Raw genomic sequence first — 12,682 nt, 5'->3', positions numbered from 1 at the left:
TTCACTAATCTTTTTCTCTTCACATAGCTAGGGACGCCTGAAAATCGCCCAATCCAGTTTTGGATCGTATGTTTTTCAGACGTCTTTGGGGCGCACAATATCAGTCCCCTAAATTGGACCTCATTGCGTCCATTTTATATCCGTAAGACGGGCACAACGAGATCCAATTTCTACCCCATATCTGAAGCCTTGGTGCAAAAGCAAACCAACACTGCAGTTGTAGTGTCCAAGTAGAGCTGAGATCTGCAACTGGTTCGGCCAAATGCCACCGATACATCACGAGCGCTGACAATGAGTTACAGAATGTGTTTAAAAATGGAAAATAATTGAATAGCTTCTATTAGATAAGATTGTTTAAGATTAAACATGGCCACTCACTACCAGGATAAAAACAGGCAATAAAAGCAAAATGAACAAACAGTACTTTTTCCATTTAATCAGCAGTTCAAAGGGTGCGCACCATTCATCACGTGCTCTGAAAAATTATTAATTATTATTATGCATTATCCTATTAAAAACAATTACACATTTCCATTTCCATTTCCATTTCCATTTCATCGAGGATGACTTGCTTCCACGTCAAAAAGGGATGAGTTCACAGGTGTTTCAATGAAGGACCTAATTTTCCAGGTTCCAAACTACATCCTGAAGGGTGGAGGATGCCTGTGAGTGGATTTTTTTAACGTGTGGTGGCCGTTGCACCCCAGCCACCACACAGGCTTGACAGAGCTAGGTCTTGGTCCAGTGGCAAGGGTTCACGAAGACAACTGGAGCCCAGCTCTGCTGCATGGACCCAGTGCGCACACATATCGCAGTGTGGGTGGCCCGTGCTGCCCCTGGGCTCTCGTCTCTTCTGGGCCCCGAAATCACGCCTCTCCTGGGCCCCGATCACGTCGCTCCAAGATCACTCGCCGCTCCTTCGTCCCGACCTTGCCGCTCCTGCTGTACCTGCCCAAGCTCCAATCGCTTACCTGGGTTTTTACATAATCCAAAATTAACCAACGAGAACAGAGTATATTCACTATTGAGCAGGAAAGAGCTTTCCATTAAGCAGCAGCACGCCAGGGGAGAGAAACTGGGAGATGGAAATCTGGGCATACATCCACAGTCAGGTAGTGTCAGACAAAAATTTAAACACATCCACTGAACAAATTATCCAAAATCACATTCTGGATATCATATTTAGGCCATAAATGGCCCAAGCTCTGCATGCCTTAGGGATGTGCTTAAATGATTTTAAAAAGTTCTTTGAAGAAGCAAGATTGTCACTCAATGACTGAGCATCCACAACCTTTGGTAGAGAATTCCAAAGATTCATCACCTTCTGAGTGAAGACATTTCTCCTCATCTCAGTCCTAAATGGCTGACCCCTTATTCTGAGACTGTGACCCCTGGTTCGAGACTCCCCAGCCAGAGGAAACATCCTCCCTGCATCTACCCTGTCAAGCCCTGTAAGAATTTTATATGTTTCAATGAGGTCACCTCTCATTCTTCTAAACTCGAAAGAATATAGGCCTAGTCTACTCAATCTCTCCTCATAGAATAATCCCCCATCCCAGGAATCAGTCTGGTAAATCTTTGTTGCACGCCTTCTATGGCAAGTAGATTCTTCCTTAGGTAAGGAGACCAAAATTGTACCCAATACACCAGATGTTGTCTCACCAGAGTTAACCAAGCTTTTAGTCACACTTCCTACTACAGGTATCCCCTTCATAGATTCGGTCCCATGTTTTGTCTTCATCATCATCATCATCATCATAGGCGGTCCCTCGAACGAGGATGACTGGCTTCCACATGAGTTCACAGATGTTTCAATGAAGGACCCGATGTTCCAGTTCTGAACTCCAATTGAAGGGGTGGAAGATGCCTGTGCGTGAATTTTTTTAACATGTGGTGACCGTTGCACATCAGCCACCACACGGGCTTGACAGAGCTAGGCCTTTATCCAGTGGCAAGGGTTAACCAGGACGACTGGAGACCTGCTCTGCTGCACGGACCTAGTGCGCACACATATCGCAATGTGGGCAGGCCCGTGCTGCCCCTGGGCCCTCGGCTTTTCTGGGGCCCGTACCCTCATCTGTCGCACCTCCGCCACGCTCTCTCACCGCTCCTCCGTCACAAACCAGTGCAATAATATTGAAGCATTTTAAGACCATGTGGATGTTTTGTCTTATTAGGCTTCTGTGAGGCGACTTCGGACATTTTCCTATGTTAAGCGCAAGTTATTTAATTCTTTCTTTAAAGGCACTATATAAATGCAAATTGTTATCAACTTACATCCCAGCCAAAATTAAAAATGTTAATGCTGGAAACATGCGGCAAGTCAGGTAGCATCTGTGGAAAGAGAAACAGAGTTAAAATATTTCAGGTCGATGACCTTTCACATCAGGTTAGCTTGTGTTTTTGATAGAATGCTGTTTTCTAATTTTAGTCTATGTAAAGCTCAAAACATTTTAGGGACTGATGTTTTTGCTGTTGTGGAACAAGCATATCCCAGAGAAACACGGAAACAACAAACAAAAACAGCAGCAAGAACAAAATGCAGAAGCAGATACACACTAGAAGAAACAAAATGGTAAATCACATATATAGATAATAATTAAATAGCACAATCTCATAATATTTTTCATATATAGTTATAAGTAACAACACAACAGGAAAAGTACTAGAACAGTATTTTAAAAAATTCATTCTGATATGTGGGCATCGCTGGCAAGGCCAGCATTTATTGCCCATCCCTAATTTCCCTTGAGAAGGCGATGGTGAGCCGCCTTCTTGAACCTCTTGAACCACCTTGTGGTGAAAGTACTGTTCCAGGACTTTGACCCAGCGACGAATAAGGAATATTTCCGAGTCAGGATGGTGTGTGACTTGGAGCAGAAATTGGAGGTGGTGGTATTCCTATGCGTCTGCTGCCCTTGTCCTTCTAGGTGGTAGAGGTTGCGGGTTTGGGAGGTGCTGCCGACGAAACCTTGGCGAGTTGCTGCAATGCATCTTACAGATAGTATACACTGCAGCCATGGTGCGCTGGTGGTGGAGGGAGTGAATGTTGAAGGTGGTGGATAGGGTGCCTGTCATGTATGTACATGCTGTTTGTAGCCACCAGATGGTGTCATTGTTGGAGGCCACTGAGCAGCACGCACATGGTGCTGCTCTGGTATAAAAGGCCAGCCATTTTGAGAGTCAGACACTTTGGGCCATAATAAAGCAGAGCCAAGGCTGTACCTTGTTCAGTTAAACAGTACTCAGTTTGTACCTTTATTGCATACAAAACAGTACCAATCAAGTGGGCTGCTTTGTCCTGGATGGTGTCGAGCTTCTTGAGTATTAATTATTTTCTCAGCCTGAATTACATGATATGACATTCAACTCATTTCATCTATACTAGTTTAAAAAAAGTATGCTTACAAGCTAGTAAATCCTCTAACTATCTCTTTGTAGCAGTATTTATGTGACCATTATCTATTATTTCTCCTCCTTTCTTTGTTTTGATCTGTCCTATAAACAATTTTAGTTCTGATGAAGGATCTCCACCTGACATTAACCTATCTTCTATTTTCAGGTGCAGACAGACTTGCTGTGTATTTCCAGCATTTCTGTTTTTCTTTCTGATTTCCAGCATTTGCATTTTATCTTTTTATCTCGTAATTGTTTCTGTTATGTATGTAAACCTGTAATTACCATGTCTAACCACCAGAAGGCTTATCCCCTGGAGTTCCAAGGGATCCCACAATCCCTTGGGAGCACCTGTAAATAAGGAGGCCTCACAGGCTGGAGAGGCACTCTGAGATCTGTAATAAAGGACTATGGTCACACTTACTTTGAGCTTGCAGTATCTAGTCTGACTCTCTATCCAAGACATAACAACTGTCGACGAGATACAGATGACGAACCCCAACGCAACAATGCAGAGAACTGTGGATATCCTGGATAAATTTTCGGTGGGAGATGATTGGGAAACCTTCGTGGAGCAACTTGACCAATACTTCGTGGCCAACGAGCTGGAAGGAGAAGGGAACGCTGCCAAACAAAGGGCGATCTGCCTCACCGTTTGCGGGGCATCAACGTATGGCCTCATGAAAACCCTGCTCGCTCCAGCGAAACCCACAGACAAGTCGTACGATGAGTTGTGCACACTGGTCCGGGAGCATCTAAACCCGAAGGAAAGTGTTCTGATGGCGAGGTATCGGTTCTACACGTACAAGAGGTCTGAAGGCCAGGAAGTGGCGAGCTTCGTCGCTGAGCTAAGGCACCTTGCAGGACATTGCAAATTTGAAGGACACATGGAGCACATGCTCAGGGACTTCTTTGTACTGGGCATTGGTCATGAAGTAATACTTTGCAAACTTTTGACTGTAGAGACCCCAACCTTGAGTAAAGCCATAGCAATAGCCCAGGCGTTTATCACCACCAGTGACAATACCAAACAAACTTCCCAGCACATTAGTGCTGCTGCAAGCACTGTGAACAAACTAACGTTGTTTTCAAATTGAAATGTACATGGCAGGATTTACATGCCTGTAGCTGCACGTCTGCAGATGACTCAGAGTCCGCCATCAATGGTGGGGAATACAAGGCAGTTAACACCTTGTTGGCGCTGCGGGGGTGATCATTGATTCCATTCATGCAGCTTCAAAGGACACGTTTGCAAGGGCTATGGAACAATGAGACACCTCTAACGTATATGCAGGTGAGCTGCAAACCCTGCTAATCCTGCAAACCACCATGTTGCAGAGGAGGACAGATCCATGGTGGATCATGACGAACCAGAGCCTCAGACCGAGGAGGCAGAGGTACATGGGGTGCACACATTTACCACAAAGTGTCCCCCGATAATGCTAAAGGTTGAATTAAATGGACTCCCGGTGTCCATGGAGCTGGACATGGGCGCAAGCCACTCCATAATGAGTAATAAGATTTTCGATAAGTTGTGGTGCAACAAGGCTTCAAGGCCAGTCCTGACTCCCATTCGTACCAAACTTAGAACGTACACAAAGGAGCTGATTCCCGTAATTGACAGTGCTACCGTAAAGGTCTCCTACGATGGAGCGGTGCACGATTTACCACTCTGGGTGGTACCCACGCTGTTCAGCAGGAGCTGGCTGGGAAAGATACACTGGAACTAGGACAACGTCCGAGTGCTTTCGTCCGTCGACGACACCTCACATGCCCAGGTCCTAAGCAAGTTCCCCTCGCTGTTTGAACAAGACATCGGGAAGTTCCAAGGAGCAAAAGTGCAGATCCATTTGATTCTGGGGGCGTGACCCATCCATCATAAGGCGAGAGCGGTACATCACATGATGAGGAAGAGGGTGGAGATCGAGCTGGACAGGCTGCAACGAGAGGGCATCATTTCACCGATCGAATTCAATGAGGATTGTTCCAGTCCTCAAGGGAGACGTCAGAATCTGTGGTGATTACAAAGTAACTATCAATTGTTTCTCGCTGCCGGATCAATACTCGCTACCAAAGGCAGACGACCTATTTGCGACGCTGGCGGGAGGGAAAACGTTCATGACACTGGACTTGACCTCGGCCGACATGACACAGGAGCTGGAGGAATCTTTGAAAGGCCTCTCCTGCATCAACAGGCACAAAGGTCTTTTCGTTTACAACAGATGCCCATTTGGGATTCGATCAGCCGCGGTGATATTCCAGAGGAACATGGAAAGCTTGCTGAAGTCGGTCCCGCGCACCATGGTCTTCCAGGACGACATCTTGGTTACAGATCGGGACACCGTTGAGCACCTGCAGAACCTGGAGGAGGTTCTTAGTTGGCTTAATCGTGTGGGGCTCAGGCTAAAATGCTCAAAGTGCGTTTTCCTGGCGCCTGAAGTGGAGTTCCTGGGGAGAAGAATCGCGGCGGACGGCATCAGGCTCACTGATTCGAAGACGGAGGCAATCAAAAACACACCGAGACCACAGAACGTGACGGAGCTGCGGTCATTTCTAGGACTCCTGAACTATTTTGGTAACTTCTTACCGGGTCTTAGCACATTGTTAGAACCCCTGCACTCTCTACTGCATAAGGGGCATGAATGGGTATGGGGTAAAAGCCAAGAAAATGCCTTTGAGAAAGCGAGGAAGCTGTTATGTTTAAACAAATTGCTTGTGTTGTACGATCCATGTAAACGTTTGGTACTAGCATGTGATGCGTCGTCGTACGGGGTCGGGTGTGTTTTGCAACAAGCTAATGAATTTAGGAAATTGCAACCGGTTGCTTATGCATCCAGAAGTCTGTCGAAGGCTGAGAGGGTCTACAGTATGATCGAAAAAGAAGTGTTAGCGTGTGTTTACGGGGTTAAGAAAATGCATCAATATCTGTTCGGGCTCAAATTTGAATTGGAAACCGACCATAAGCCGCTTATATCCCTCTTTTTTGAAAATAAGGGGATAAATACGAATGCATCGGCCCGCATCCAGAGATGGCCGCTCACGTTGTCTGCATACAGCTATGCCATCCGGCACAGGCCAGGCACAGAAAACTGTGCCGATGCTCTCAGTAGGCTACCATTGCCCAACACCGGGGTGGAGATGGCACAGCCCGCAGATTTAGTTCTGTTAATGGAAGCATTTGAGAGTGAGCAATCACCTATTACCGCCCGACAGATTAGAACCTGGACGAGCCAGGACCCCTTACAGACCTTAATAAAAAACTCCACGGGAGTTGGTCTAGTGTCCCGTTAGAGATGCAGGAAGAAATAAAGTCATACCAGCGGCGCAAAGATGAAATGTCTATTCAGACAGACTGCCTCCTATGGGGCAATCGGGTAATTGTGCCAAAAAAGGCAGGGACACTTTCATTAGTGATCTCCACAGTCCCCAACCAGACATTGTAATGATGAAAGCGATAGCCAGATCCCACATGTGGTGGCCCGGTATTGATGCAGATTGAGAGTTCTGTGTGCATAAATGTAATACATGTTCCCAGTTAAGCAATGTACCCAGGGAGGCGTCACTAAGTTTATGGTTCTGGCCCTCCAAACCGTGGTCTAGTGTTCATGTCGACTATGCAGGCCCATTCGTGGGAAAAATATTTTTAGTGGTTGTCGATGCGTACTCCAAGTTGGTTGAATGTGTGATAATGTCAGCAAGCACATCCGCTGCCACCATTGAAAGCCTACCGGCCATGTTTGCCACGCACGGCCTGCCTGATGTCCTTGTAAGTGACAATGGGCTGTGCTTTACCAGTGCAGAATTCAAGGAATTCATGACCCGCAATGGGGTCAAACATGTCACGTCTGCCCCATTTAAGCCAGCATAAAATAAAATAAGAATTAGGAGTATGCCATCTAGCCCCTCGAGCCTGCTCCGCCATTCAATAAGATCATGGCTGATCTGGCCGTGGACTCAGCTGCACTTACCCGCCCGCTCCCCGTAACCCTTAATTCCCTTATTGGTTAAAAATCTATCTGACTTGAATACATTCAATGAGCTAGCCTCAACTGCTTCCTTGGGCAGAGAATTCCACAGATTCACAACCCTCTGGGAGAAGAAATTCCTTCTCAACTCGGTTTTAAATGGGCTCCCCCGTATTTTGAGGCTGTGCCCCCTAGTTCTAGTCTCCCCGACCAGTGGAAACAAGCTCTCTGCCTCCATCTTGTCTATCCCTTTCATTATTTTAAATGTTTCTATAAGATCAACCCCATCCTTCTGAACGACAATGAGTAAAGACCCAGTCTACTCAATCTATCATAAGGTAACCCCCTCATCTCCAGTATCAGCCTAATGAATCGTCTCTGTAGCCCCTCCAAAGCTAGTGTATCCTTCCTTAAGTAAGGTGACCAAAACTGCACACAGTACTCCAGGTGCGGCCTCACTAATACCCTGTATAGTTGCAGCAGGACCTCCCTGCTTTTGTACTCCATCCCCCTTGCAATGAAGGCCAACATTCCATTCGCCTTCCTGATTACCTGCTGCACCTGCAAACTAACTTTTTGGGATTCATGCACAAGGACCCCCAGGTCCCTCTGCACCTCAGCATGTTGTAATTTCTCCCCATTCAAATAATATTCCCTTTTACTGTTTTTTTTCCCAAGGTGGATGACCTCACACTTTCCGACATTGTATTCCATCTGCTAAACCTTCGCCCAATCGCTTAACCTATCCAAATCTCTTTGCAGCCTCTCTGTGTCCTCTACACAACCCGCTTTCCCACTAATCTTTGTGTCATCTGCAAATTTTGTTACACTACACTCTGCTCCCTCTTCCAGGTCATCTATGTATATTGTAAATAGTTGTGGTCCCAGCACCGATCCCTGTGGCACACCACTAACCACCGATTTTCAACCCGAAAAGGACCCATTTATCCCAACTCTCTGCTTTCTGTTAGCCAGCCAATTCTCGATCCATGCTAATACATTTCCTCTGACTCCGCGTACCTTTATCTTCTGCAGTAACCTTTTGTGTGACACCTTATCGAATGCCCTTTGGAAATCTAAATACACCACATCCATCGGTACACCTCCATCCACCATGCTCATTATATCCTCAAAGAATTCCAGTAAATTAGTTAAACATGATTTCCCCTTCACGAATCCATGTTGCATCTGCTTGATTGCACTATTCCTATCTAGATGTCCCGCTATTTCTTCCTTAATGATAGCTTCAAGCATTTTCCCCACTACAGATGTTAAACTAACCGGCCTATAGTTACCTGTCTTTTGTCTTCCCCCCTTTTTTAAACAGAGGCGTTACATTAGCTGCTTTCCAATCTGCTTGTACCTCCCCAGAGTCCAGAGAATTTTGGTAGATTATAACGAATGCATCTGCTGTAACTTCCGCCATCTCTTTTAATACCCTGGGATGCATTTCATCAGTACCAAGGGACTTGTCTACCTTGAGTCCCATGAGCCTGTCCAGCACTACCCCACTCGTGATAGTGATTATCTCAGGGTCCTCCCTTCCCACATTCCCATGACCAGTAATTTTTGGCATGGTTTTTGTGTCTTCCACTGTGAAGACCGAAGCAAAATAATTGTTTAAGGTCTCAGCCATTTCCACATTTCCCATTATTAAACCACCCTTCTCATCTTCTAAGGGACCAACATTTACTTGAGTCACTCTCTTCCTTTTCATATATCAGTAAAAGCTTTTACTATCTGTTTTTATGTTTTGCGCAAGTTTACTTTCGTAATCTATCTTTCCTTTCTTTATTGCTTTTTTAGTCATTCTTTGCTTTCGTTTAAAATTTTCCCAATCTTCTAGTTTCCCACTAACCTTGGCCACCTGATACGCATTGGTTTTTAATTTGATACTCTCCTTTATTTCCTTGGTTATCCACGGCTGGTTATCCCTTCTCTTACCGCCCTTCTTTTTCACTGGAATATATTTTTGTTGAGCACTATGAAAGAGCTCCTTAAAAGTCCTCCACTGTTCCTCAACTTTGCCACCGTTTAGTCTGTGTTTCCAGTCTACTTTAGCCAACTCTGCCCTCATCCCACTGTAGTCCCCTTTGTTTAAGCATAGTACGCTCGTTTGAGATACTACTTCCTCACCCTCAATCTGTATTACAAATTCAACCATACTGTGATCACTCATTCCGAGAGGATCTTTTACTAGGAGATCGTTTATGTCATGTATCTTACATTATTATATATAACTGTATCCCAACATGCTATACATGACTGTAATAAGATATGACCTGTAACCACCAGCATACCTTACCACCGGGGGTGCACTTGCAAGAGACAGGTATATAAGCACAGGTTTCAGGCAAGTGCAGCATTCCAGAGCTGTGAAATAAAGGTGCAGGTCCAGAGTGACCTTGACTTCACTACATGCCTCGTGTGAATCTGTACTGAGGGGACAGAACTTTACAGTTTATTATTCTTGTCTCATTACACAGGACCAGATCTAAGATAGCTTGCTCCCTTGTAGGTTCTGTAGCATACTGTTCTAAGAAACAATCCCGTATGCATTCTATGAATTCCTCCTCAATGTTACCCCATGCGATTTGAATGGACCAATCGATATGTAGGTGAAAATCCCCCATGATTACTGCCGTTCCTTTTTCACATGCCTCCATTATTCCCTTGATTATTGTCCGCCCCACCATGAAGTTATTATTTGGGGGCCTATAAACTACGCCCACCAGTGACTTTTTCCCCTTACTATCTCTAATCTCCACCCACAATGATTCAACATTTTGTTCATTAGAGCCAATATCATCTCTCACAACTACCCTGATATCATCCTTTATTAACAGAGCTACCCCACCTCCTTTCCCTTCTTGCCTATCTCTCCGAATTGTCAGATACCCCTGTATGTTTAATTCCCAGTCTTGGCCGCCCTGCAACCATGTTTCTGTAATGGCCACCAAATCATACCCATTTGTAATGATTTGCACCGTCAACTCATTTACTTTATTTCGAATGCTGCGTGCGTTTAGGTAGAGTGTTTTAATACTAGTTTTTAAACCATGATTTTTAGTTTTGACCCCTCCTGCAGCCCCTTTATATTCATACATATTGTCCCTTCCTATCACCTTGTGGTTTACACTTACCCCAGTGCTACTCTGCTCTGTTGCCTCCTCCCTTTTGCATTCTTTCTTGGGTCCTGTTCATCTGAGTTCTCACCCACTCTAACTAGCTCAGAGCCCTCTCCTGGGTTTCGAATACTCCTCGCATTGAGGCACCGAGCTTTCAGGCTTGCCTTTTTATTACACTTTGACCCTTTAGAATTGCAGTTAACAGTCAGGCAGTACGAGCAGTTCAAACAATCAAGCAGAGCTTGAAAAGGGTAACTGAAGGCTCACTGCAGACTCGCTTATCCCGAGTCCTGCTTAGTTACTGCACAAGACCCCACTCGCTCACTGGGGGCCCCTCTCGCTGAACTGCTCATGAAAAGGGCACTTAAGACAAGGGTCTCGTTAGTCCACCCTGATCTACACGAACAGGTAGAGAGCAGGCAGCTTCAACAGAATACATATCATGATCACGCAAATGTGTCACGCAAAATTGAAGTAAATGATCCTGTATTTGTGTTGAACTATGGACAAGGTCCCAAGTGGATTGCTGCCACTGTTTTGGCCAAAGAGGGGAGTAGGGTGTTTGTGGTCAAATTCGCAAATGGACTCACCTGCAGAAAACACTTGGACCAAACCAAATTCAGATTTACTGACTATCCAGAACAACCCACAATAGACTCTACCTTTTTCGATCCTCCTACACACACACAAGTGGCAACCGACCCAGCGATTGACCACGAAGCAGAACCCATCACCCGCAGCAGCCCAGCAAGACTTACCACCCCTAGCCATCCAGCAAGGCCAGCTGTGCAGCAGCCCAGCGAAGGCTCAACAAATGACTCACCAACATCAGCATTTGCACCGAGACGATCAACCAGGGAAAAGAAGGCCCCAGATCGACTCACATTGTAAATAGTTACACAATTGACTTTGTGGGGGTGGGGGGCGGGGGGCAGTTTTGTTATTAATGTAAACCTGTAATTACCATGTCTAACTACCATAGGGCTTATCCTCTGGAGTGCCAAGGGATCCCACAATCCCTTGGGAGTACCTGTATATAAGGAGACCTCACAGGCTGGAGAGGCACTCTGAGATCTGCAATAAAGGACTACAGTCACATCTTACTTTGAGCTTGCAGTATCTAGTCTGACTCTCTATCCAAGACATAACAGTTTCCATCATTTTTTTGTTAGTGTGTTCGCACTTAGAATTTAAACTTGAAAATATACAGAGAGAACATCCAAGAAGTACAGACAAGAAATGTGTAATCCTGCAAATCCCCTGGGAGGACTGACGCACCAACATCAGTGTTCTCAATCAGTCCAACATCCCCAGCATCAAAGCACTGACCACACTCGACTAGTTCCGATGGGCGGGTCACATCGTCTGCATGCCCGAACAAGACTCCCAAAGCAAAGCGCTCTACTGGGAACTCCTACACGGCAAGCGAGCCTCAGGTGGGCAGAGGAAATGTTTCAAGGACACCGTCAAAGACTCCTTGATAAAGTGCAACATCCCCATCGACACCTGGGAGTCCCTGGCCAAAGAATGCCCTAGGTGGAGGAAGAGCATCTGCGAGGGCGCTGAGCAGCTCGAGTCTCGTCGCCGAGAGCATGCAGAAAACAAGCGCAGGCAGTGGAAGGAATGTGCGGCAAACCAGACTCCCCACACGTGATTTCCTCCAATGACTGTCTGTCCCACTGATGGCAGAGAATGTAATTCCTGTATTGGACTGTTCAGTCACCGAAGAACTCGCATTTGGAGTGGAAGCAAGTCTTCCTCGATTTCGAGGGACTGCCTATGATGATGATGATGATGATGAATGTACAGGAAATGCACAATCTGGGAGTCCTAGATTATATGAAAAGAGAAAGAAAAAATAGGGAATCGCAATGAAACGATAAAATGGATGGAAACGAGAGATAAAAGTGGAAACAAAAAGCTAAAACCACATATCTTTCTGACTACAATGAAACGTTAACTAGAACTATCTATTCAGAATTAGTGATTTGGTAAAGTGGCCAAAATGAATTTCATTAACACTCATAAAAACATAAGAACATAAGAAATAGGAGCAGGAGTAGGCCATACAGCCCCTCGAGTCTGCTCCGTCATTTAATATGATCGTGGCTGATCTAATCATGGACTCAGGTCCACTTTCCTGCCCGCTCCCCATGACCCCTTATTCCCTTATCGGTTAAGAAGTTGTCTATC

The sequence above is a fragment of the Pristiophorus japonicus genome, chromosome 8 (assembly GCF_044704955.1).
Source record: "Pristiophorus japonicus isolate sPriJap1 chromosome 8, sPriJap1.hap1, whole genome shotgun sequence".
NCBI classification, from domain to species: domain Eukaryota; kingdom Metazoa; phylum Chordata; class Chondrichthyes; family Pristiophoridae; genus Pristiophorus; species Pristiophorus japonicus.
Note: the sequence above shows the minus strand (reverse complement) of the source record.